Here is a 27,267-nt window from a genome sequence, read left to right as displayed (position 1 = left end):
TTTCTTAATTTCTCTTTCTGATAATTTGTTGTTAATGTATAGAAATGCAAGATTTCTGTATGTTAATTTTGTATCATGCAACTTTACAGAATTCATTAATGAGCTCTAGTGGGGTTTTTTTTGGTGGCATCTTTAGGATTTTCTATGTATAGTATCATGTCATCTGCAAATAGTGACAGTTTTACTCCTTCCTCTCCCATTTGGATTCCTTTTATTTCTTTTCCTTGTCTGATTGCTATGGCTAGGACTTCCAATACTATACTGAATAAAAATGGCAAGAGTGAGCATCCTTGTCTTGTTTCTGATCTTAGAAGAAATGTTTCAGCTTTTCACCTTTGAGTGTGATGTTAGTCATGGGATTGTCATATATGGCCTTTGTTAGGTTGAAGTATATTCTCTCTATACCCACCTTGTGGAGAGTTTTTTATTATAAATGCATGGCGAATTTTGTCAAAGCTTTTTCTGCATCCATCGAGATGATCATATGATTTTTATTCTGTAATTTGTTAATGTGGTATATCACATTGATTGATTTGCAGACATTGAACCATTGTTGTATACCTGGAATGAATTCCACTTGATCATGTATGATCAAGAGTCGGCTTGCTAATATTCTTTTGAGGGATTTTACATCTATGTTCATAGTGAAATTGACCTGTAATTTTCTTTTTTTTTTGCTGTATCTTTGCCTAGTTTTGTTATGAGGATGATGCTAGCTTGTCAGAATGACTTTGAAAGTGTACCTTCCTGTGGAACTTTTTGGAATAGTTTGAGAAGCATAGGCATTAACTCTTCTCTAAATGTTTGGTAGAATTCACCTGTGAAGCCATCTGGTCCTGGACTTTGGTTGTTGAGAGGTTCTTTTTTTTTTTTTTAATTACTGATTCAATTTCACTACTGGTAATTTGTTCATATTTTCTGTTTCTTCCTGGTTCAGTCTTGGGAGACTGTACATTTCTAGGAACTTGTCCATTTCCTTCAGATTGTCCATTTGATTGGCATATAATTGTACATATTTATCTCTTATGATCCTTTGTATTTCTGTGCTGTTGGTTGTAACTTCTCCTTTTTCATTTCGAATTTTATTGATTTGAGCCCTCTTTCTTTTTTTCTAGATGTGTCTGGCTAAAAGTTTATCAATTTTGTTTAACTTTTCAAAGAACCAGCTCTTAATTTAACAGTTTTTCTATTGTCTTCTTAATCTCTATTTATTTCTGCTCTGATCTTTATGATTTCTTTCCTTATACTAACTTTGAGTTTTGTTTGTTCTTGTTTTCTAGTTCCTTTAGGTGTAAGGTTAGGTTGTTTATTTGAGATTTTTCTTGTTTCCTGAGGTAGGTTTGTATCAGTATAAATGTCCCTCTTAGAACTGCTTTTGCCCCATCCCAAAGACTTTGGATCATTGTGTTTCTGTTTTCATTTGTCTACAGGTATTTTTTAATTTCTTCAGGGATCCATTGGTTGTTTAGTGCATATCATTTAGCTTCCTTGTGTTTGTGTTTTTTGCAATTTTTTTCTCGTAGTCGATTTCTTGTCTCATAGTGTTGTGGAAGGAAAAGATGCTTGAGATGATTTCAATTTTCTTAAGTTTTCTGAGGCTTGCTTTGTGGCCTAGCATGTGATCCATCCTAGAGAATGTTCCATATGCACTTGAAAAGAATGTGTATTCTGCTGCTTTTGGAAGGAATGTTTTATATATATATATATATATATATATATATATAAAGTTTATCTGGTCTAATATGTCATTTAAGGTTAGTGTTTTCTTATTGATTTTCTGTCTGGATGATCTATCCATTGATTTAAGTGGGCTGTTAAAGTCCCCTACTATTATTGTGTTTCTGTCAATTTCCCCCTTTATGTCTATTAATATTTGCTTTATGTATTTAGGTGCTTCTATGTTGGGTGCATATATATTTACAATTGTTGTAACTACTTCTTGGATTGATCCTTTGATCATTATGTAATGTCTTTCTTTGTCTTTTGTTACAATCTATGTTTTAAAGTCTATTTTGTCTGGTATAAGTATTGCTAACCTGGCTTTCTTTTCATTTCCATTTACATGGAATAACTTTTTCCATCCCCTCACTTTCAGTTTGTTTGTGTCTTTAGATCTGATGTGAGTCTCTTGTAGAGTCATATATGTATGTGTGTGTGTGTCTGTCTGTGTGTGTGTGTATAGTTATTTTAAGTTACTGATCTCTTAGGTTCAAACACATTTTAACAACTCTGCATTCCTCCCAACCCACATTTCCTGTTTTTAACATCATATTTTACATCTTTTTGTTTGTGTATCCCTTAACTACTTCTTGTGGTTATATATAGTTTTACTACTTTTGTCTTTTAACCTTTCTACTAGCTTTATATGTGGTTGATTTACTACCTTTACTGTATATTTGCCTTTACTAATGAGTTTTTCCCTTCATAATTTTTATATTTCTAGTTGTGGTCTTTCCTTTTTTGCTTAGGAAGTCCATTTAACATTTCTTGTAGAGCTGATTTAGTGATCCTGAACTCTTTTATCAATAGCTTTTGCTTGTCTGTGAAATTTTTGTTCTTTCCATCAAGTATGAATGAAAGACTTGCCAGGTAGTCTTTGTTGTAGGTTCTTCCCGTTCATCTCTTTAAATATATAGTACCACTCCCTTATGACCTGCAAAGTTTTTGCAGAAACGTCAGCTAATAGCTTTATAGGAGTTCCTTGTATGTAACTTGTTGCTTTTCCCTTTCTGCTTTAAAGAGTCTCTTCTTATCTTTATTTATTTCCATTTTAATTACAGTGTGTCTTGATGTGGTCCTCTTTCAGTTGATCCTGTTTAGGACTCTTCCAGCTCATGGATCCGTTCTTCTGTATTGTCTTATCTCCTGTCGATTCCTTCTAGTGTATATTCTATTTCTGCTATTGCGTTCTTCATCTCTGTTTGTTACTTCTTTATATTTTCTAACTCTGTTAAAAACTTCTAACTTCTCACTCTGTTCTTTCAATCTCCTCCTGAGTTCTCTGAGCATCTTTACCTTGAACTCTTTATTGGGTAAATCACTTATCTGCATTTCACTTAGTTCTGGGATTTTATCTTGTTCCTTTGTTTGGAATATATTCTCCTGTTACCTCATTTCACCTAATTTGCTATTTTTATTTCTATGTATTTGGTAGGTTGGTTATGTTTCCCAGCCTTGGAGAAATGGCCTTTTGTAGGAGATATCCTATGCATCCCAGCAGTGCACTACTTTCTGGCCAGCAGAGCTACATGCTCTAGGGATGCCCCCTATGTGGGCAGTGTGGGTCCTTCTCTTGTGATGGACTGAGTACTGTGGGTGGTCTGGTAGGTGTGACTGGCTCCCGGTCTGGTTGGTTGCCAGGCCCTGTCTTGTGCAGACTCTTTTGGCCACTGGTGGGTAGGGCCAGGTCACTAGGCTGTTGGCTGCAGAGCTCTGGGGGCCCCAAGGATAGTGCTGGCTCACTGGTGGGTGGAGCCAGGTTCCAGGGTAGGTGGTTTCAGGACTGGGATTCCTGGATCTAGTGTCACCTTACATGTGAGTGGGGCCAGTTCCTGACATGGCTGGCTGTGTGGTCCAGGGTGTCTGCCCACTGGTGATTGGGACCAAATCCTAGGGCAGCTGACTGAGGAGCTCAAGGTGTTCCAGAGCTGGTGCTGGCTTACTGGTGGGTGGGCTGAGTCCTAACATGACAGGCTACAAGGCCCAGGGGATTCTGAGGCTGATGCCCACCCACTGGTGGCTGAGGCTGCTCTTGGGGTAGTGCTAACCCACTGGGGGCTAAGCTGGGTCTTATGGTTTCTGAGTGCAGGGCTCTGGGATTCCCAAGGCTAGTGCCAGTGTACTGGTGTGCAGGGCCAGATCCTGGGCCCTCTGGGGAACAGGGTTGTGTCTCAGGGTGGCAGTGGGCTCAGGCAGTCTAAGGCAGCTAGCCTGCTGGTGTGTGGGGTTGTGTCCCTGACTGGCTAGTTGCTTGGCCTGAAGCATACAAGTCCTGGTGTCAATAGGCTGGTGGATAGGACTGGGTTCAGTGCTAATAGGCTAGAGGGAGGATTCCAAAATTGTGATTGCCAGCACCAGTGTCCTTATGGTAAAACCAGCTCCTCCAAAATGGCTACCACCAGTGTCTATGTTCCCAGGGTGAGTGCCAGGTGCCTCCTGCCTCTCTGAGAGGCTCTCCAAGATCAGCAGATCATTCTGACCCAGACTCCTTTCAAATTACTGCTTCTGTCCTGGGTCCTGGAGTGTGTGAGATTTTGTGTGCACCTTTTAAGAGTGGAGTCTCTATTTCCCAAATCCCTCTGGCTTTCCCAAAAGTAAGCCCTGCTGGCCAAACAGAGCCAAACATTCTGGGGAGCTCATCTTCCCCATGCAGGCTTTCTTGGCTGGGGAGCCCGATGCGGGGCTCAGACCTCTCACTTCTTGTGGAGAACCTCTGCAGTTGTAATTATCCTCCCATATGTTGGTTGCCCACCTGGGGGTATGTGTCTTGACTATACCTCCTCTCCACCCTTACACTTGTCTTACTGTGGTTCCTTCTTTATACCTTTAGTTGTAAGAGATCTTTTCTGCTAGTCTTCTCATCTTTCTCATCAATAGTTGTTCTATAAATAGTTGTAATTTTGGTGTATCTATGGGAGGAGGTGATCTCAGGGTCTTTCTACTCCACCATCTTGGCCACTCACCACTAACTGATTTTTCAGAAAAACATTTTAAGACCCTGTAACCATGTTTATATTCTCATTCCAATTTCTTGAGGACAACAGAGACGAATCTGGGGAAAATTACCACAGGGGAAAAAACACATGTTACACCTGGATAAATTTGCATACAGTAATCTAGGCTTTGGTGTTACTAAGTCGTGTTCAGTAAGTATTTAGCTCTTTGTGCTAGGTATGCTCTGGAAACACATAACTGTCATGCACTTCATAATGTATGTTTTAAAAGTAATTCTTTTTCCATATTATATTAGTTATCTATTGCTGCATAATAAATTAGCCCCAAATTTAGCACCATAAACAACAACCACTTATTATCCTTACATTGTGGGGGTCTAGGCTGCAGCCAAGGTGCTGACAGGAACTGCAGTCATCTTGAGGCTCGACAAGGGGAGGATCTGCTTTCAAGCTCACCCACGTGGTTGTTGGCAGGATTTAGTTCTTTGTGAGCTGCTGGACTGAAGGCCTCTGTTGCTGACTGGCTGTTAGCTGGAGGTCTCCCTCTGTCCGTTGCCACATGTGCCTTTCCATAGGGCAACTCACAGTATGGTAGCTGGCTTTCATCAGCTGAGCGAGTAAGAGAACAAGAGAGGGTGTGCAAGATAGAAGCCGGAGTCCTTTTGAAACTTCATCTCAGAAGTGACATCCTATCACTTTTGTCACATTTTGTTTGTTAGAAGCACGTCACTAGGTCCAGCCCACACTCAGGGGAGGGAATTATATCAGGACATGAATACCAGGAAGTGGGGATCATTAGGAGCCATTTTAGAAGCTGTCTATCACACACATTAAAAATGTGTGGCATGAGGGTGTTGTTCCACTAAATGGGTCTGGTACTTAAGGATATGTTGATGTTGGTCTGTTTCAGAGATTATAGGTTCATGCATTAAAATCCAATAAAATATTGAATGATGAGATGGAGAAATTTGTACTTACCTCAATTCCTTTCCAGATAAATACAGAACACTGTATTTACTTGGAAAGAATGTCTTGGTAATCTCTGGTTAGGTGGAAAAAGAGGTCTGGAAGGCAAGGGTCAGTACTTTGTGTCCAGGTTGATGCCACAGAGTGGAGTTCAGAGTTCACAGCTGTGGAACTGACTGGGCTCTGAGCAGAGTCAATTAGGTCTAGACATCTGAAAGACAGATGCTGATGCTGACATCTGAGTTACACTTGTTTGTGATGTGGAGAGTTAAAAATAACCTTGGAACTTTAGGTTTTTATTTAGACCTGTTGATCAAAGTACAAACTTAAATTACTTATCTATTGCTGAGAAACAAATTGCCCCCACATCTAGCAGCTTAAAACAACAAACATTTTAACCCATAGTGTCTGTGGGTCTGAATTGGAGAGTGACTTAGCTAGATGGTTCTGGCTCAGGGTGTCTCATGAGGTTTGACTCAAGATGTCAGCAGGAGCTGCAGTCATCTGAAGGCATGACTGGGACTGGAGGGTCTTCTTCCAGGACGGCTTGCTTCCACGACTGTTGACAGGAGTTCCTCACCAAGTAGACCTCTCCATAGATCTGCTTGAGTATCCTCGTGACACGTCATCTGGCTTCTCCCAGAATGAGTGACCCAAGGCAAAGAAAAAGGAGGAAGCCACAACATCTTTTATGATCTAGTTGAGGAAAATATGCACTGTCACTTTTGCTATATGCTGTGCACTAGCTGTGAGTCATTAACTCCAGTCCACACTCAAGGGGATGGAAATTAAGCTTTACTTCTTAAAGAGAGGAGTATCAGAGAATTTGTGGGCATATTTTAAAACCATCACGATACTCTAGATGTTTTTCTTAGCAAAACAAACCATCAAAGACAAGGCAAAACCGAATGAACTTCCTAAATATAAATAGCCCTTGTTATTCATTAGAAGAATGCATTTAAGAAAAAATTTACCTATGTCTCCTTTCATTAACAAATAAATTATTCACAAATATTCAAAATGAATACATGCCTGAGAGTCCAAATTTCAGTATGTTATATTTGAAGGTCATTTATCCAAAGAGCAAACTTTAACTTACCAACTCTGAAAAAATTGAGGAAAGGACACTAAGATAAAACTTCTAATTCAGCAGTGTTTATAACAAATAGTTAGCTTTTAAGAATTAAATGAATCTGGGCTTCCCTGGTGGCAGAGTGGTTAAGAATCTTCCTGCCAATGCAGGGGACACAGGTTCGAGCCCTGGCCTGGGAAGATCCCACATACCGCAGTGCAACTAAGCCTGTGTGCCACAACTACTAAGCCTGTGCTCTAGAGCCCATGAGCCACAACTACTGAAGCCAGCGCACCTAGAACCCATGCTCTGCAACAAGAGAAGCCACCACAATGAGTAGCCTGCGCACCGCAACGAAGAGTAGCCCCCGCTCGCTGCAACTAGAGAAAGTGCGTGCGCAGCAATGAAGACACAACGCAGCCAAAAATAAAATAAATTAATTAAATTTTAAAAAGAATTAAATGAATCAAAGTGACTTACAATATGATATTTTAGCACTCTAGATCCCAAAACTTTTTCTTCAATTGCAAAGCATCACTCTTTTGCCACAGAGCATGTAAGAATCGCTACAAATATACAGATGTAGCAAAAAAAGCAAATACAAATCCCAAACAGAATTTACAGTAATCTACTATCTCACTGTTTTTCAGGAGTTCCTAGCCTGGAGGTTGATCTTTTTGCCCTTTCTCTCAATTCCTGAGATGGAGCACAAAGGCAGAATGAATAAGAAATGCTAGGAAATGCTCAATAACTTTGTCATTAAGACCCTTCCTTTCTTTTAGGGTCCACTTCTATTAGGACTGCTTCTGAATTCCTAGGTTGTCTTGAATTTGGGACACCTTCCCAGATGGGAGAGTTCATATCTTGCACAGAAAGCTTCTTTTCTTCATCCAAGCGCTTTTGAAGACATCTCCTACCCCCAGAGAGATTTGGAAATGTGGAGAGATGTTTTTGGTTATCACCATTGACTAGGAGCTGATCTTGGCTTTTAGTGGTAATATGCTCCTTACCACTAAAGGATAATCTCACAACACAAATAATTGTCTGGCCTCAAGTGCCAATAGCGTCTCCAGTTAGGAAACATTTCCTTCTCCTCTCTCGAGTTCTACCTCTAGTTTAGGTTGTAAACTCTGGGAAAGAAGGAATGTGGACCCTGTTCATCGCCCTAACCTCAGTGCCTAAAAGAGTACTTTACATGTAGTAAGTGCTCAATAAATATTTGTTGAATGACGTGCCACCCATGATTGATTGGTGGACAATAAGACAGGTATACAAAAACCTGCTGACCAAAGTTCAATTTCCTTAGGCCTTAAATTGAATGACCTGGTGTTGGGATCCTGGAAACACCTGCCTTTCAAGTAAAGTTTCTTTTAGAGCTTTGTGTATGTCAGCTTGGAGTCTGTCATTTTGGGGGATGGTTACCCTGTGTGCCATAGTTTACTGTAAATCTGGGATGTGAATATAATCTCAGAGGGCTGTGAGGAATCATGGATTTAATTTTATTTTGCATCTCTGTATTTAGGGGAAGTTGAAATACAATACATACTTTTTTTGGTAACAGTTTAACACCAAATTTATGAAGATATTAACTTGAAATCATGGTTCCCTAGATTTCCGGGAAAAGTTTGGAAATCTTTTAATTAAGCTTTCTAGTGATGGAGTGTTTTCAGTCTGTAAAGTGTTATATTCAAGGTTAAAAGGGGTAAAACAGGTTTTGAGGCTTTGGGTAGGTATAACTCTTCCTTCCAGTAAGACTTTCCAAAAAGCAAATTGGCTGTAAATGTTGGACTATGTTTCCTAAAAATAAACAAAAGTTTATCAATTATCAGAAATATTGTTTACATGTAATTTATATTGTATAGAAACTACATTAAAAGATTTTCTCATCAATATTTCAAGGAAAAAATTTCCTGTTTACTTCATTTGTCCTTTCTCTTCTTTTTTCGCAATGTTAATTTTCGTATTATATGAAAATTGCTCCCTTGATTAGCATTTAAAGTCTCTTCTCTGGGGATGTCTTAGTTTTGCATTTCTAGCTATTTATACCATCAAGGAACAACTTTTTTTTTTTTTTTTTTTTAAAGCATTAACTTTATCGCAAAAGAAATATTTACAAATTATTTTTTCTCGTGGCATTTAGTGTTTGTTTCACCTTCTCACCTCCTTCTGTATTTATAGTATATTCACGCATTGAGTATTTAACATTCCTTCATGATTCCACAACAGAACTTCTTTCCCCCCAGACATCTAATTAGTATTTTCTGTCACAACAGCATATTTTTTTGTGGCATAAAATTGCATACTTTTTTTTGTACTGCAAGCAGCGTTTTAACTGGGGGGAGTTGACAGACTCTGTGGACCTATCTTCAAGGCTGGGTTCAGAGCAGCTATTTCCATAAGCAGTCCCTGAGGAATTCTAGCTTCTGGTTGCTTTTTATATATAATAACAAGACCCTTGGAAAATAATGATAGCCAAATAAAGAAAACCACTCCTCTACAGAATCACCGGTTTCCTGGGAGTGATTGCCATTATTTATAGGCTGTTGTTTGTCTGGTTAAGTTGCTTTTGCCAGTGCACACAGAAGCAAATCTCATCAGAATCTGTTCTCCTAGGCATTTCTTCTCCCTCTTGATTTGTAGAATTGTTCCCTTTTAGTAACTATTTTGATGTTCTGAAGCAAGCTCAATGAACAGCGCTTTATTTTTGAGTTGGGGATAGTTGAGGCGTGTTAACGCATGTGTGTGTGGTTGCGTTGTTCTGCCCTTTCCTTTCCTCTGAAACCACCTTTTGGAAATAAACCTTACATGGGGAGAGGATTCGGAGGAGGAAGGTGCATTCAAAGTGTATTTATGTTTGAACCAAAAAAATTTTTCAAGGCAGAACCTGTGGTGGGATAACAGAGGATGATTCTGAGAAATGTCTGTGGGAGAGCCTTGAGTTGGAAGATGCTCTTGCTGAGATGGCCATTGGTGTATCTGTGCAATACTTTTTTTTTTAATTGAAGTATAATTGATTTACAATGTATTAATTTCTGGTGTACAGGAAAGTGATTCAGTTTTATATATATATATTCTTTTTCATATTCTTTTCCATTATGGTTTATTACAGGATACTGAATATAGTTCCCTGTGCTATACTGTAGGACCTTGTTTTTTATCTATTTCATATATCGTAATTAGTATCTGCTAATCCCAAACTCCTAATTTATCCCTCCCCCACCCCTTTTCCCCTTTGGTAACCATAAGTTTGTTTTCTATGTCTGTAATTCTGTTTCTGTTTTGTAAATAAGTTCATTTGTGTCATATTTTAGATTCCACATATAAGTGATATCATATGGTATTTGTCTTTCTCCTTCTGGCTACTTCACCTAGTATGATAATCTCTAGGTCCATCCATGTTGCTGCAAATGGCATTATTTCACTATTTTTTATGGCTGACTACTATTCCATTGTGTAAATATATCGTATCTTCTTTATCCACTCATCTGTCGATGGACATTTAGGTTGCTCCCATGTGTTACTGTAAATAGTGCTGCTATGAGCACTGGATGCATGTATATTTTCGACTTATAGTTTTCTCTGGATATATGCCCAGAAGTGGGATTGCTGGATCATATGATAGCTCTGTTTTTAGTTTGAGGAACCCCCATACTGTTTTCCATAGTGGTTGCACCAGCCTACATTACATTCCCACCAACAGTGTAGATGGGTTCCCTTTTCTCCACACCCTCTCCAGCATTTATCTGTAGACTTTTTAATGATGGCCATTTTGACAGGAGTGAGGTAATACCTCATTGTAGTTTTGATTTGCATTTCTCTAATAATTAGTGATGTCAGGCATCTTTTCATGTGCCTATTGTCCATCTGTATGTATGTCTTCTTTGAATAAATGTCTATTTAGGTTTTCTTCCCATTTTTTGAATGGGTTGTTTGTTTTTTATTATTGAGTTGTATCAGCTGTTTGTATATTTTGGAAATTAAGTCCTGTCGGTCACATCATTTGCAAATATTTTCTCCCAGTCTGTAGGTTGTCTTTTCATTTTGTTTATGGTTTCCTTTGCTGTGCAAAAGCTTATAGGTTTGATTAGGTCCCATTTGTTTATTTTTGCTTTTATTTGTATTACCTTGGGAGACTGACCTAAGAAAACATTGTTACGATTTATGTCAGAGAATCTTTTGCCTATGTTCTCATCTAGGAGTTTTATGGTGTCATGTATTATATTTAAGTCTTTCAGCCATTTTGAGTTTATTTTTGTGTCTGGTATGAGGGAGTGTTCTAACTTCATCGATTTACATGCAGCTGTCCAGCTTTCCCAACACCACTTGCTGAAGAGATGGTTTTTTTCTCCATTGTCTAGTCTTGCCTTCTTTGTTGAAGATTAATTGACTGTAGGTGAGTGGTTTATTTCTGGGTTCTATATTCTGTTCATTGATCCATATGTCTGTTTTTGTGCCAAGCTGTTTTCATTACTGTGGCTTTGCAGTATTGTCTGAGGTCTGGGAGGGTTATGCCTCCAGCTTTGTTCTTTTTCCTTAGGACTGCTTTGACAATTCTGCATCTTTCATGGTTCCATATAAATTTTTGGACTAGGTGTTCTAGTTCTGTGAAAAGTGTCATGGGTAAATTGATAGGGATTGCATTAAATCTGTAGATTGCTTTGGATAATATGGCCATTTTAACTATATTAATTCTTCCAATCCCAGAGCATGGGATATCTTTCCATTTCTTTAAATCATCTTCATTTTCCTTTATCAATGTTTTGTAGGTCTCAGTTTATAAGCCTTTCACCTCCTTGGTCAGGTTTCTTCCTAAGTATTTTCTTTTTTTGATGTGATTTTAAAAGGGATTTTTTTTTTTTTACTTTCCCTTTCTGATATTTCATTGTTAGTATAAAGAAATGCAACAGATTTCTTGTATCCTGCTACTTTTGTGCAATTCTTGATAAAGGCTTTTTCTGATTTTATAGGAGAAAAAACAGCACTAAGTAAAATTAAACATCTAGATTCCTATCCCTTCCTATCACTGAGGCTTGGGAAATGGGAAATATGGGAGTTGTTCTAATTTTTTTCTCAGCTAAAGTTATTTCAGAAACAAAGATTAGAGTGAACTCTTCTCTTCCCTGCTCTCTGAGGGGCTTTGGGTACAAAGTTTCAGTTATGCAAGATGAATAAGTCCTAGAGATGTACAGCAGTGTCTATAGTTAACAAACTGTATTGTACACATAAAAATTTGCTAAGAGGGTCGATTTTGTATTAATTGTTCTTATCCACACATATAAAACATAACAAATAAGATGTTGGGAGGAAACTTTTGGAGGTGATGGATAGGTTTCTGGCATAGATTGTACTGATGGTTTCATGGTTTTGTATTTATCTCTAAACTCACCAACTTGTATACATTAAATATGTACAGCTTTTTGTGTGTCAATCATACCTCAATAAAATGGCTAAGGAAAAAGAAGTGGGCGTGGGATTTGAATTTGGACCTTCTCTGTGTTGGCTGGTCTTTTTGCTATCCCCAGTTTCCCCTCTTATCGTGGCTAATTCACTAGGAGTGAAACGGCGGAGAAGGTGTCCCTCTGTTATAGGAATTTTTTAGAAGAAGGAAGTCCTGATCTATCTTATACCTTCAAGTATGTCAGGTATAGCAGGTGAGTCTTCTGAGATTTATGGAGGGTAGGTGTGCCAGGGTTATAACGGTTCACGGTGGGAGGGAACAGAGCCTTAGGTCTCTCACAGTACTGCATAAAAATGGATGTTATCTTGATTATATTAGTATTCTCACCAGTTACTAAAAGCCCTCCTGATGCTTTGGTGGCTTTGGTTCTTTTTGTCCTGTACCAAGGAAGACATACCTCTCTGTAGAAATTTGGATCAAAGTTCTAGTTCTCCAATCATGGCTTCTGGATGGGTGCTTCAGGGGTCCTGTGAACATTTGATTCAAATATTATTTCCATATTTACCTAAACCATTATATTAGTAAGAGTAAATAACGCTAGCTGCCATAACAACGTTCCAAGCCTTACTTGCCTAAAACACAGTTAAAGTTTATTACTTGCTATTCCAAATCTAGTAAAATGTTCCTGGTCTGCAAGTGGCCTTCTACATGGTCCTTAAGGAGCCCAGCCTCTTCCCACTTTGGGGCCTCATCCTCTCCTCTGGGTCCTCAGAGCCCTTTCTAGCCAGCAGGCTGCTGAGGAAAGGGTTGGAGGGTTGCCTGTGGCGAGTTTGCAGGTGCGGGGTCTGGGAGTGGCGCGGATCAGCTCTGTTCACATTTCACTAGGTAGATCTCACACAAATGGCTCCAAAGAAGGCTGGCAAACGTGGTTGAGCTGTATACCCAGGAAGAGAAGGAAAAAGAGATGACTTTTGCTAAGAACACACCACAATCATTTTTGAAGAATCTTTTAACTCTTTGGAGACCACAGCTTCTTAAAACATTGCCAGTGTTAACTTGTTTTAGTGAAGACTTTGGGAGGAAACTTCATTTGCTCTGTTTAATGATAGAATGCCCTAAAGTTGCCAAAAAAGAAAAAAGAAAAAAAAGCTGTTACAAAACATCCTCACCGTCGGCAGCAATTTATCTGTGGGAGCCACTGTCATCACTCCCAAAAGTAGTTGCAAAGAAAATACGAAAAAAAAAATTAGATTCTAGAACTGATATGTCTGCAAGTCATATCTAAATCCAGATCACGTCCACCCAGAAAACTTCCTTGCTCTTAGTGACTAAATTTATAGCGTTGGAGAGAAATGAGATCTTATAAATTTATGTCAATAAAATATTTCTCTCATCTGTTCTAGGTATATTGAGGTTGCATGAAAGATTTATCTTTTTAAAAAGGGTTCCTTTGCTTAACAAATTAAAAACAGTGCTGTCTAGTCTCTTCCAGCTCTAACATTTATGCTATCTTTTTTTTTTTTTTTTTTAAAGATTTATTTATTGATTAGCTGATTGATTGCTATGTTGGGTCTTCGTTTCTGTGCTAGGGCTTTCTCCAGTTGCGGCAAGCGGGGGCCACTCTTCATCGCGGTGCGCGGGCCTCTCACTATCGCGGCCTCTCTTGTTGCGGAGCACAGGCTCCAGACGCGCAGGCTCAGCAGTTGTGGCTCACGGGCCTAGTTGCTCCGTGGCATGTGGGATCTTCCCAGACCAGGGCTCGAACCCGTGTCCCCTGCATTAGCAGGCAGATTCTCAACCACTGCGCCACCAAGGAAGCCCGCATGCTATCTATTTTTATACGCCATTGAAAGGAAGACTAACTCTTGATTGCATATAAATGGTTCAATGCAAATTACTAAAGTTGTTTTCCTTAATAGGAAAGTTAAGTTACACTAGAGAAACTCTCACACAGTGTGCTTCCCCAACTTGTCTTAAATCAACTATTTCTAGAAAATCCTAGTGGCTTGAAATCTCCAGAGGTACCTACCAGCTAATAATCCATGCTAATAGTTGCCACCACTTATTTGAGATTTTACAATTGAAACAGGCTTTTGCTTGTTGAGAACCACCCTCACCTCTCTTGCATTGACTGTAATGTCAAGTCAAGGGTCTGTTAAATTAAAGAGCCACAGACCTGCCAAAGACCAGCATTGATTCTCTCTGCCCTTAGATTTCTTCTTGATTAGGTTTGGACGTCTGCTTCGGGACTTCTGGCTCTCCCACTGCCCCTTTAGTGGAGTAGCCCTCTGCCTACCTCACTCAGGGGCTGCCTGGGGTCTGAAATATACAGGCAGGCAACTCAGCCATAAATTAGATGTTGCTGAGGCTGGTGGTGCTGTGGCTTTTGTTTTCAGGGTTGCAGTTTGAGGTGAAGGTCATAATTCCTGTTCCCATGACTGCTGGCAGCAGCCGCAGGGTTGCTAAGGGAGCAGCCGCAGACCAGACTGTGATGGGAGAAATGAACTCAGGGGACCCTGCCTCCCTGACACAGATGAAGCCATTTGGAGCTGTGCCTCCACTGGGGAGTCCTTGCAGAGGGCCAGGCTCTGCTAGATCTACTGTTCCCCTCTACTGGATGGCCATAGGCGTCCTAGATGCATCGTGAAGACCTTTTTTTTTTTTTTTTTTTTTTTTAGCTGTGTTGGGTCTTCGTTTCTGTGCGAGGGCTTTCTCTAGTTGCGGCGAGCGGGGGCCACCCTTCATCGCGGTGCGCGGGCCTCTCACTATCGCGGCCTCTCTTGTTGCGGAGCACAGGCTCCAGACGCGCAGGCTCAGTAGTTGTGGCTCACGGGCCTAGTTGCTCCGTGGCATGTGGGATCTTCCCAGACCAGGGCTCGAACCCGTGTCCCCTGCATTGGCAGGCAGATTCTCAACCACTGCGCCACCAGGGAAGCCCCATAGCGAGGGCTTTTGAAGAACAGAGTGTTAGCCTTACAGAACTGAGCTCTGAGGAGGTGGAGACCACACATCTTATTCCCAATTTCACCTGCGTGCAATTAGCCAGTGACTGTAATTTGCTCGGCTTGACCCCTGCTTGTACTGAAACTGGTCGCATCTGTAAGATCTGCTAGGTTTGGATTGTACTCGATCTGGTACACTTGCAAAAATTCCCATTTTGGGTTTGAAAGCAGATGCGTTTAGATGAGAGACAAGAGAAGACAAAGTGGTTTCTGGATGCTGGAAAGGCCCTTGGCAGCTCTGAAATGATGTTTCCATTCAGGGCTGACTGTGTATGTCAAAGTAGATGCAGGAAAGTCCCTTAAAATTTCCCTTAAAATTACTATTATTTCAATAACATTAAAAAAATAAATGAAATGTAAAAAAATTACTATTATTTCTATTATTATTAGTCGTTAATGAGCATACAATGTGGAGCTGGGGCAGTGACCCTCAGACGCCTGTTTTCTTTAGCCACCAAGTGTGTCCTTTATATCCCCTGCATCACTCCACAGGTTAGCCTTTCCATAATTTCTCATTTTCCCTCCTGTTTATTTTCAATCTTTTTTTCTCACCCACATGTCTGCAAAGAATGACAAACTTGAAATGCCACAGGAGAAAAAGAAACGTAAAGCTATGGAATACATGTTTTACATACTCCTTGGAGAAAATATAGAAAATTCAGATAAGAAAAAAAAGGAAAATTAAACCACCCTGTTTGTTTCTCTAGATCTATCCTTCTCCATGCTGCGGAGTGCCTGGGTGGCTCACCTGCATCCAAAGGCCCCCCTTGCCTTCTGACTTCCCCTTGGGTTTTGCCAGTGTGAGTGAGGTTGGGTTATTTATTTCCTCCCTGTGGGGTTGCTGCCAGCTGGCTGTGGGCCTTGATTGAAGGGCACAGCTCCTACCAAGCAGCCCCCTTAATAGAATTCTCTCTCTACATGTTCAGGAAACCACTTCCTATCCCAGCCTGTACCAGTGTAGGCTGGTAATGGGGTCTACTCTGGGAACCTGTACCATTCTGCACCCATATCTTGCAAAGAGTCCCTTAATAAAGTTTCCTTAAATTACTTAAAGAGTTTCATCTCTTTTCTGCTGAAACCCTGGGTGGTACAATTATAATTATTACCCAGAGATAAGCACTGATAAGCATTTTGGTATATTTCCTTAGCCACCTTCATTTATGATCCTATGTATGGGCAACGTTTAGTATAATTCTGTATATGCATCTTTATATCTCTTTTCCCCCATAATTACTTATGAGAGTGATCCCCTACTAGTAAAATCTTCCATACCCTAAATCGTGATTTTTATTGGCTATATTTTTTTCCACTGTATGGGTATAACTTGAATTTATTTTAGAATTCCAGAGTTTTATGATCTATCTTCTTTTTATTCCCTCAAACTTAGTAACTCCCTATTTCTTATGTGTGTTCATTTCACTGTTTCACTTAGCAAAATAGAAGATTTGACTAGATCAGTGTTTGACCACCATTTCAAGGACACACCTTTCGGGCACAATCTTAAACCAAGTTTCCTCATGGATAATTAAGCCTATTTATGTTCAATCTTTACTCACCTCAGTGGTTAAGTGACTTCTCCAAGGTCTCATTCTAGTAAATTGCAGAGCTGGAACTTGGACCCATGACTGCTGTCTCTAAGTCCAGGGCTTACCTACTCCAATATGTTATGTTTACCAATTTGTAAAACACAAACTCTACCTCCAACCATGGACATCACAGTTCTAAGTTAAGGAAGAAAGCTCAATTAAAAAAAAAAAAAAAAGTGTGGTTCTAAAGAAATGAGCTATCAAGCCATGAAAAGACATGGAGGAATCTTAAATGCATATTTCAAAGTGAAAGAAGCCAATCTGCAAAGGCTACATATTATATGATTCCAACTATATGACATTTTGGGGGAAGGCAAAACTGTGAAGACAGTAAAAGGATCAGTGGTTGCCAGGGGTTGGGAGAGATGAATAGGTAAAGCACAGGGGATTTTAGAGCAGTGAAACTATTCCGTATGATACTACAATGGTGCATACGTATCATTATACATTTGTCCAAACCCATAGAATGTATACCACCAAGAGTGAACTGTATGTAAACTATGGACATTGGGTGATGATGATGTATCAGTTCAGGTCCATCAATGGTAACATATGTATCACTCTGTTGTTAGATGGTGGTGGCAGTTGTGTATGTGTAGGGGGAAGGGGTATACGGAAATCTCTCTTTTTCCTCTAAAAACCTAAAACTACTCTAAAAAGTAAAGTCTATTTTTTAAAATGTGTTGTTCTTTTAAAATAGGCATAGTATTAGGTTTTAGTGCCAACAGATTTGCCATGTCTGACTCGTTTTCCTTTAAGAAAAACGACCAGATTTCCCCTTTTATCACAAATGTCTGCAGTAAATTGACGTTCCTATCTCTGGGGCTTTCCCCACTGGCAACCAGTTTTCCTACTGTTATTTTAAAGCAGCTTCAGCATTGGTGTCCTATATTCAGGTAATGTGGACACACAATCAATTATAAAATATATCTAGTTTTAAGGATGTTTTCCTGCTGGAGAGTTTCATACGCGAGTCTTATAGTGAAGATATAAGAGATCATTTTTATCTAAAGCCTTGGAGATTTAGAGGAATAAACTAGAAGCTTAACTTGAGACTTTCAAAATCCTAAAATCTATTCAGGCATCCATCAGACATGACAGAATGATTATATTACCTCCAGAATTAGATGTAGGACTATATGTATGTTGGATGGAATTAATCTGACTCTCAATTCCAATGTACACCAAGTATATCTTTTCTCCAATATATCAACAAGTATGCAAACTTAAAAAAGTCAGAACTCTGAAATGCTTATGCATTAACTTCTTTTTGTTGAAACAGTTTAAGGAAATATTCTTTGTTAGAAAGGGTCATAATGAACATATGTGGATAGGTTGCCCTGTTGGTTGCTTAAAAACTCACAATTGAGACCGTAATGTAAACAAGAATCTTTATGTGCACATTTTCTGAGACTGGGTGAGTTAAGAAATGCATAAAGGATCAGTGACTAATTTGCAAGATGTGAGTCCTATTGTGTATATTGACTATTTGTACTTCTAGAGTGCCCTTTCTGTTGATCAGGGATTATGGCAATTATGTTTTGGAAATTTGATCACTTCCTGGTTTGTAAAATCAGGTTTCCCTGGGCACAGAGTTTTGTTTTTTCCCTTTGTCTTTTGAGATAGATTCATAGGCAGCTCTTGTATTTACACGAAAGGGAGAGGAGAGAGATGGAGATGTGATAAAATTGAATTATCTGAAAATCATTTCTATTTGGATTTAGAATTCATTGTTTTTTTATTTTTATTTTTTATAAAGTTATTTTATTTCTTTATATTTGGCTGCATTGGGTCCTCATTGCTGCGTGTGGGCTTTCTCTAGTTGCAGTGAGCGGGGGCTTCTCACTGCGGTATCTTCTCTTGTTGTGGAGCACGGGCTCTGGGTGCGCAGACTCAGTAGTTGTGGCGCACGGGCTTAGTTGCTCCGCGACATGTGGGATCTTCCTGGACCAGGGATCGAACCCGTGTCCCCTGCATTGGCAGGCGGATTCTTAACCACTGTGCCACCAGGGAAGTCCAAGAATTCCTTGTTTATTTTTAGATAGAAGATATACTGTCTTACCTCATTTTCCTTGGGCCAATTTAAAAATTATATTACATAAGCATACAGTGGTAAAAGGCAGCAGAGGCATTTCTGAAGCGTGCAGGGTGAGGAGAATGAGATTTAAGTTTTATGGCTATTACCATGTTGCTCATACATACTTAGATAACTTAGTTCTGTGATTTTTGCTCACAGAGCTGTCTTTTTTACTACTCATATATTAGATAAGGAATGAAATAAACAAGATTCCATTTCTGCCATCAACTTCCTATGTGCTCAGTGTAGACTGGGAGTGACCAGCTATCCTTGTTTGCCTGGGACTGAGAGGTTTCCAAGGATGTGAGGTTTTCAGTTTTAAAACCAGGAAATGTCATTCACTTTAGTTCAAGGGAGTAACTGTGGATAGGGGATGGATGCGTTCTCCTGGTGACCTAGGCCAGGTGTATAATGCCAGGTATAGAACCCTGGGGACAGTGAACAAAAATAGTGGGTTAAGGAAAGGACCAGAGCAGAGTTAAGTAGAGAGGCTGAGGTTAACAGCCAAGTCAAAGTTTTAGGGAGTGAGGGGCGTCCTTGTGTAGAGCCAAAAGAAATTAGAACAAGCTACACCCATTCTAGGGGGTTAATGAGGATTGCTCCCCCCAGGAATTACAGAAGAGCTGGCTTCTATCACGGTCTTCTCATTTGATTCCTTCTGCTGCAGGCATGGGCGTGTCCAGACACTGAGGAAGTCAGCACTGTCCTTTAGGGCAGTAGGCTGTCTCCATCCTATCCAAGGGATAAAGTAAATATTTCATCCTAATCATGAACTCTAGTTTCTTATTTTCATTTTTAAAAAGTGCTGCGTATTTTATTTTATGATTGTACAGGAGAACTGAGTGGTACTTTATGACACTCCAAAATGCATTCCCTAAAAGTTACCCTCCCATGGATGAGATGGTCTGGCTGATGATGGTGGCCTGTGATTTTACTGTACTCTTTCTCGATGGGGAGAAGAGAGGCTCAGACTCCTTTCTGGGTCTGCATGGGTAGGATTCCTGCCCTACCCCAATGTAGTACGCTTGCCTCTCTCCATCTGTGAGGAGGAGATGCGTTGTCCTAACCCGTGGTACTTTTTTTGAATATTAACTAATTCAAAAATTTTTAAAGTGGGACTATTTGAATGCAGAGAAAATAGGAGGAGGGAAAGAATGATGAGTCCAGGAGTGAATCCACAAAAATGTATGCCGCGAGGTTCTGTATGATGGACAAACAAAGGCCACAAGTCTCTGTGCCCAGAGAGAAATACGGTCTATTATATGAGTCAATGTCCATAAGAAAAGAAGTACAACACTTCTTTGTACCAAAGCAAGAGGGCACTTTTTTCCAGGGGGTCTTCTTAGGGAGCACACTTTGAAATATAATGAATAACATTCTCAATAGTGTCTTGATAGGAGTTTCATAGACATGTTTCCCATAATGTTCCTCAAATAAAGGCTAATGGTGTCATCCCACAGTTCAATTTAACAAAATTCCTATCTTAAATTTTTTTTACAGAACAAAGTGAACTACAGATATATATACATTTTAAAACTAAAATAAATAAAATTCATCAAAAGAGGGAAAGATCTAAATGAGACCATCTAGATATGAAGATCTCTACTGGCTTGGATCACTCCAAAGATAGATTTTAGAGTGTGCAGAGGAATGTCTGGATTTTCTATCCTTCAGGCAAGGCTCCATGATGATGTTTCCCGAGCAAGCACTTGAGGTACTGAAAGCAGTGAGTTTGATGAGATTCTGCCTGACAAATACCTCCTGGAATGCACACTCCTCTGTGGCCAGTTATGTCTAGAACCCATCGGACAGAATTCCTCAGGCAAATGTTGAGAATTCAAATATGGATGCCACCTGAGTAGAGACCTTTTATGGGCCAAGGAGGGGGCCAAGGAGGGGTTGTGACAGTGTCAAAGCTCTCCTTACAATTCTGGTTCTGTTCCAACACATGGCTGAATGGAAGGGCTCTAACATTCTATATCTGTAGAGCAGTATGTTAAGAATGTAATTATGTAAAAACGTTTAAGCTCTCAGTCATGGAGAACTGAGGTCCTTTTATGGCTAGGCCTCAGATAAATTTCTTTGGCTTCATTTTGACACTGTTCTCAAAACTGCCTTAGAATGGTACCTGGAATCTCTGCTTTCCAGAACTCTCTTTCTTTTCTTTTCTTTTTTTTCCTCCCTCCTTTCTTATCTCCCTCCCTGTCTCCTTCCCTCCATCCATTCTTCCTTCCTGCCTCCCCAACCCCTGCTGCTTAATTCATATCTAAATTCAAAGACTCTCTCAGAGCTTGAAAGTAAAATTCTATTTGTCTTCTCCACCTGCTTCTCAGCCTGTCAGGGGACCCACAGCTCCAATTTCTCAAAGAGTTTCCACTACTTTCCTTAGTTAAATTTTTATTTATTTATTTATTTATTTAATTTATTTTTGGCTGCATTGGCTCTTCGCTGCTGCACGCGGGCTTTCTCTAGCTGTGGCGAGCAGGGGTTACTCTTCGTTGCGGTGCGCGGGCTTCTCATTGCAGTGGCTTCTCTTGTTGCGGAGCACGGGCTCTAGGCGTGCGAGCTTCAGTAGCTGTGGTGCACGGGCTTAGTTGCTCCATGGCATGTGGGATCTTCCCAGACCAGGGCTCGAACCCGTGGCCCCTGCATTGGCAGGTGGATTCTTAACCACTGCACCACCAGGGAAGTCCTCCTTAGTTAAATTTTGACCCATATTTTCACACAGTTGTTTCTTAATAAACACGTATGAACACAAACATAACTGTTTATATAATTTATTTCAGTCCAGTTACTCTAATTCTAGATAGTCTGAAGACATCCCCAAATTCAGAATGGTTTGGGAGTGAAGTAAACTGTGTTATTATATTCTGTCTTTGACAGGTTTCAGAAGGAGAATTGGACAGTATAGGGGTTATATGCTCTTGTTCGTAGTGTTATGTCGGGATGCTAATCACATTGTATGCAATCTCCTATTGATTTTTCTAATGTTTTTTATAATCCTTGCAAGCTGTATATTTCCATTTTATTGGTGAAAAACTGATATATGGGAAAATATTTTTAGTTTGGGAGTTTTCCAGAGATAGAGATTTTTTTAATCTTATGAGCTATGAGACATTTTCTTTACATTGCAATTTTTCAGTAACGGTTTTAGTGATACTCCCTATTTTGTGTCTAAATTTGTTAAGAGACATACTCTTAAGAGCACTGTTGACCAAATTTCTGGAGTTCTACTGATAACCCTGAAGCAGACCTCTTTTCTGTTACAGAATTTACATTTGGCAATTAATACAGCCAAAATGTCATTTTCCATATCAAACAATGTCTTTCACTTCTTTGGCATGTCTAGCTACTATTTTTTTTTTAATTATGTCTTTGGGGTAGATCCATTTATTCTGGATCTTAAATATCAAGCTTTCAACAGTTGTCCTTTTAGAGACTGTGTCACGAGGCTGAACTCTAATACTTGAAAACGGTTAGCGTTAAATACTTTACAGCTGTTTGGATAGTTTATCACCTGCTCTGCTTCCAGCTGGTTCTAAACATTCAGATATTTAGTACCTGACTCTGCATCAAAATGTTCTGAAATATTTTAGTAACTAAACAAACCGTGCAATGAGGAAGAGGTTCAAACAACTTGCTTGTGGTTATGGTTGTCAAGGAAACCATTTCCTTATATAATGTTTGACAGCAGCCCTGTTTTGTTTTGTTTTGTTTTTAATACTATAAAAACAAAACTTGTCTAGTAGTGTGGAGAAGTAAGTGTACAATGAAATGAGCCACAAGCCAACTGGAAGTGATGAGAATGTACTAGATGCAAAATGCTAGATATTAATTGATATGTTGTTTGTTTGATAATATAAATATGAAACTCAAGAGGGATAATATGTTGAAAGTGTGGTAGAATGGCAGTGGGAGTAAAATATCCTCGTTGAAACAAGTTCAAGGTCCTACTATGTTCTCAAAATATACGGTGTGCGTTTTTAGGGGAAGCGTTTCATTTAACGAACAGGTGATCCCATCTTTGCCAAACACAAATTCAAGGGATGGAATTTTAAACAGATTTGATTACATAATTAGTTGGAGATTTGAATGCATTGCCCAGGGATAGACTAGACTGCTAGAGGCTACAGGGGCTGCAGGAAATGGAGAGCCTATTTTGGGGGTTTGTCCAGTTTATGCTGGGTTTTGCTTCAAAGGGAAAGAGAGAGTTGTGGAACACGGTGATGCTAAAACTCCTTATAGGAAAAAAGATCCTAGAATGTTGATAATGGATGAAGTATATTTTTTAACCCTTGTCTCAAGGCCTATACATGTAGAACAAGACCCTAAAGAGAAGAAGATGGTGCTGGTTTGGACACTGTAGTCTTTGATTCTGAAATGTTGGGTTTGCATGTATAAATTGTCAGCATAAAGTGTGACAAGATGATAAGAAAGGTGAATTGTAAAGTGAATGACTTTACAGAGACAAGGAGTAAATTGAGCCTCATTTGAAGCTATTCAACCTATGAAAAGGAGTATGTTATTTAAGAGATATCTGACTTGAAATGTTGAGAGTCAGATGAAAGTCCAGTTGGAAGAGACAATTTCCAAATAGATTCTGATGTCTAGAAGAAATTGTTTCTTTCTTGATTCAGCAATGTCTTTCCTTATTTTATAAGCTAATTATACCATGTATGTAAATCTAAAAATGAATTTATACCTCTCTACTCCTTTACCTTCGATGTATAAAAATAACTGCAGCATATGGTACAGTAAAAACACTCACTCTTTTTTCTTTACAACTTGCCACAAAGGAAATGTTTGGATGACTTAAGATGTCCAAAGATAGGGCTGGTTCATCGTTGCTTGTGGCCTCACATTTAAGTATATCTTATTTCTAAAAGACTGTGAAATACTTATCTCACTGCCCAACACATTATTTTCATAAGTAGTTTCATACGGAAGAATAGGAAAAGAAAACAGAATGAATATATTTTAAGGACATGATAACTGACCTAATAAAGGAGAATGCTTATAAGAAAGTAAATGGTAATGAACTGGAGGAGGAGAATAAGGTGTCATGGAATTAGCTTCAGATCCCTGTGGCATTTTAGTTTGTATAAAAAGGTCCTAACCTAGTGCTTAACACGTAGGTGATTAATATTCCCTCTTCTATGACCATACCTCCTAGCACTGCCAACCATAATTTTCAGATTCCTTATCTTTCATATTCTCTTAGAGTTTCCATTTTCCAATTAGTCAATCTAGAAGCATGAGGATGGGGAAAAATGGTGAAATGTATGAAAATCTTATATGAACTTCAGTTAAAAGGAAAGGAGAGCATGCATTTAAAGGGCTATCACATAGAAGAAGAATTTAACCTATTCTCTGTGGCTTTCCTAGATGGAACTAGGATCAGTGGGCAGAAGATATATCAAAGTAGACATTAAGTTCTCAGAGTTGCTAAAAATGGTCTAGGCTGCTTTAATATGCAGAGGACTTACCATTATTGGAGGAATACTTTACTTATTACCTACCCTGTCTTTGGGTCTCACTTTGTGGGGGGCGGGGCCTTGAGGGTTTTCACTATATCAACTATCTCCTTTCTCTCGAATGGCTTTTCCCCTTAGACTAGAATTTCTTATGTCTCTCCCTTTATCAAGCTCTTCTCCTAATTTCCTTACCATCCATTCATTCCATCTAAGTGAGAAACAGGTATCCAGTCCTATTTGTTTTATGTCCTCACTGTCTCTGAGTCTGCCCTCTTCTTTCTATTCTACTCTCCCTCCATCATAGATCTTGTCTCCCCTTGAGATGTGAGCTCCTTGAGGGCACGTGTTGCCTGTTATTTTTTTATCCCTAGTTAGTTAGCATAAGAGCTGGGTGCTCAGTAAATGTATACTGAATGAATACATGACTGTCAATAGTTTACTTTGAAGCCACTTTTGCTTTCATGGCACATTGGTCTATTCATTCAGTAAATATTTTTGAGCATCAACTATGTGCATTGGGGATATATGAATGAATAAGACATAGTAACTTTCCCTGAAAAGATCATGGTCTAGTTGGGCGGAAAGTATGTGAACAAAACTTGATTTTGCTCAGGCAATGTTATGAAAAGAAATATATACCCGATCAACTTAATTGGATCTCCAGAATATCAGATTCCTACCACTTTGCAGGGACCCCACAGCTAGCTTAGGCAGGTGATTTTTGAGAAGCTAGGGTCAGGTTTGGGTTTCATGGGGCTGAAGATAACTCCTCCCAGAGGTAACAGAGGACATCAATATTTGAGAGGGTGAACTAAGCAAGTTTAGGAGGGCAAGCCATTGTTCCATAGTTTTGATTCTGACTACCAGTCTCTTCTTGCTAGGGACTATCTTCCCTTAGACTAAAGATTCTCATGTTTTTAGTTTTCTTCTTGAGCCTCATCTGCTCCACATCAAACCCTTTTCCACATTGGTTCACCATCAAACTGGTCACTTAGAATTAGAGTGCACATATAGTTACAGAGCTTTTGATTTTTCAGTCTGCAATTGTTTAAAGTTCAGGCTTTCTGCTTGGTTTCACCGTTATGGTCCTCCCGTCATTTATTTTCCTATTTCCAATTTTACGAATCCAAGCAAATGTATGAAATGTTAGACATGGGAGGCTCCTCCAATGTTATATATTCTGTTAACCAGTTCATTGGAAATGCTTGTAAATGCCTACTCCTTCCCTCTACCAAAAATGCTAGTCAAAGTTTTTTCTGAAGCTTTAATGAGAGTGGTTTTATAGACCACCCTGGATTTAAGAAGGAAAAGAAAACACATTCTTGGCTGAGTGTATCTTGGAAGACTTTCCCTTATTACTGTGACACCCTTCTCTCTCTACTTATTCTGGTCTCTAACTTCTAAATGTCCTCAGGCGGTAGTCCTCCTGCAACAAAATGTGATTTTGTTATTTTATCTGTTTCATGCTCCTCCCACATAAATAGGATGGATATTACGATTTTAATAGCGGAAGAGGAGAAATATAGGAACCGTGTATTTGTGCATATCTATGTATATAAATATGCATACATATGTGTGTATATGTACATGTGAAACAGAAAAGTCAAGGGATAAATGTCAGAAGAGCAAATAAAACAAATAAATAGAGAAATAAACTTGGTCTTCATTTGTGACCTCAGGTTTTCCCTTCCTTTCTTTTTGTCTCCAGTTTCCCTCCGTTTAATCTTTACTTGTCCTGACATTTGGAATGGCAGATATCTGAAATGAGCTTTGTCTCATGAACCCTGATTCCCAGCTCTGTAGCCTGTGACCAATGCCGTGTGTGCAGCTGGCAACCTGTGACACACCTAAGCCATGTGATGCCATCACATCACAGTCAACTGAGGAACAGGTGAAGTCTAAAGTCTGTGAGTGGAATCATGAAAGATACCCTCAGGTTACTTTCCAAAAGCATTTGACTTTTTAAGAAATGTCTGTATTCTGATTTTATGATCTAGCCAGTTACTCATTCACCAAAAATGTTATATGCCGGTGAGGCAAAACTTACTTTATCAAGTTATTCCACTGCTGCCTCATAATGATTGAGGGTAGGGTGGGGTGGTATGAGAAACCACAAAATAACATGTGTTCAACTCTTTCCAGCTCATTTAAAAGTTCCAATTAGTCTAACAGGCATTTGTTTTGGTTCTTACTTTCCAACTCTTAAAATCTTCTATCCAGTGCCTATACTAATTTGGTGTTTCTCTTCCATCTTTCCCTTTCAATCAGAATTAAACAATTAAATTCTGCTCTCATTTATTGTTCATCCTCTGCATATCAACCTCAGTATCTCTAGTGTTTTCTGGATTCACAGGAATGGATGTGCCCTTGAGAAAATACCACCTTCAAACCTTGTGTTCATGAAAGGCTTAAATCCAAAACTTATTTAGACCCCTCTGGCCTAAGATCACGTAGATTTTTCCTCAGTAGTTCATTCCAGAGTTGGATAGTAAAGAATTACATGCTTTAGACAATGTAATATGGCCAACTCCAGATTATTAAGAAAAAAGATTTTGGCATAGATAATCTCAAATTTAAAATATGTCAACTTGTATAATGAAAATTAGGCAGAACATTTAAGTCAGGCACAAACTAATCATCTTTCTAAGCTTATCCAGCGCTCTCTGCCAACTCTTGATTATGTTGAAGTTGCTGATCTGTTTTTCAGATTCTCTCGGGGGGTCTCCTAAGGTCATGGTCTGTTCTAGGATTCAGGTTTCTATGCTTCAACAGAAGGCCCAATTCCAGGCTGTTACTTCTAAAGAGGGTAAGGAAGAAGATCGCCCCCAGTCCCCCGAATCGTGAGAACCTGGTGTAGGCTAGCTCTACCTTGGGTCAGATTAAGTGGCAGCTAAACTACCTGTTTTTGGAAACGTCCCTGAAAGCACCACCTTCCCTTGGTCTGAAAATCTCCTCTAGTGTATTCTATGAGAAGACTATTGTCTCCAGAAGACCATTGTGAAAACAGCTGAGGGAGGAC

At 39.4% G+C, this 27,267-nt stretch overlaps 1 long non-coding RNA gene across 4 annotated transcripts in view; it reads right to left on the bottom strand.

The window, feature by feature from the left end:
• Positions 1-1,478: 1,478 nt before the first annotated feature.
• LOC309666450 overlaps positions 1,479-27,267 on the bottom strand; it is a 42,094-nt gene continuing 16,305 nt past the window's right edge. For 2 of the 4 annotated variants that reach the window (XR_014267114.1, XR_014267117.1), the window contains one exon: positions 1,479-12,636. This is a non-coding gene — a long non-coding RNA (uncharacterized lncRNA). The remainder of the gene's footprint in view (positions 12,637-27,267) is intronic. The other 2 variants (XR_014267115.1, XR_014267116.1) reach the window with 2 other exon arrangements.

The sequence above is a fragment of the Balaenoptera physalus genome, assembly GCF_965194825.1.
Source record: "Balaenoptera physalus genome assembly, chromosome: 1".
In the NCBI taxonomy this organism is placed as follows: domain Eukaryota; kingdom Metazoa; phylum Chordata; class Mammalia; order Artiodactyla; family Balaenopteridae; genus Balaenoptera; species Balaenoptera physalus.
This window is presented reverse-complemented; position numbering and strand designations above follow the sequence as displayed.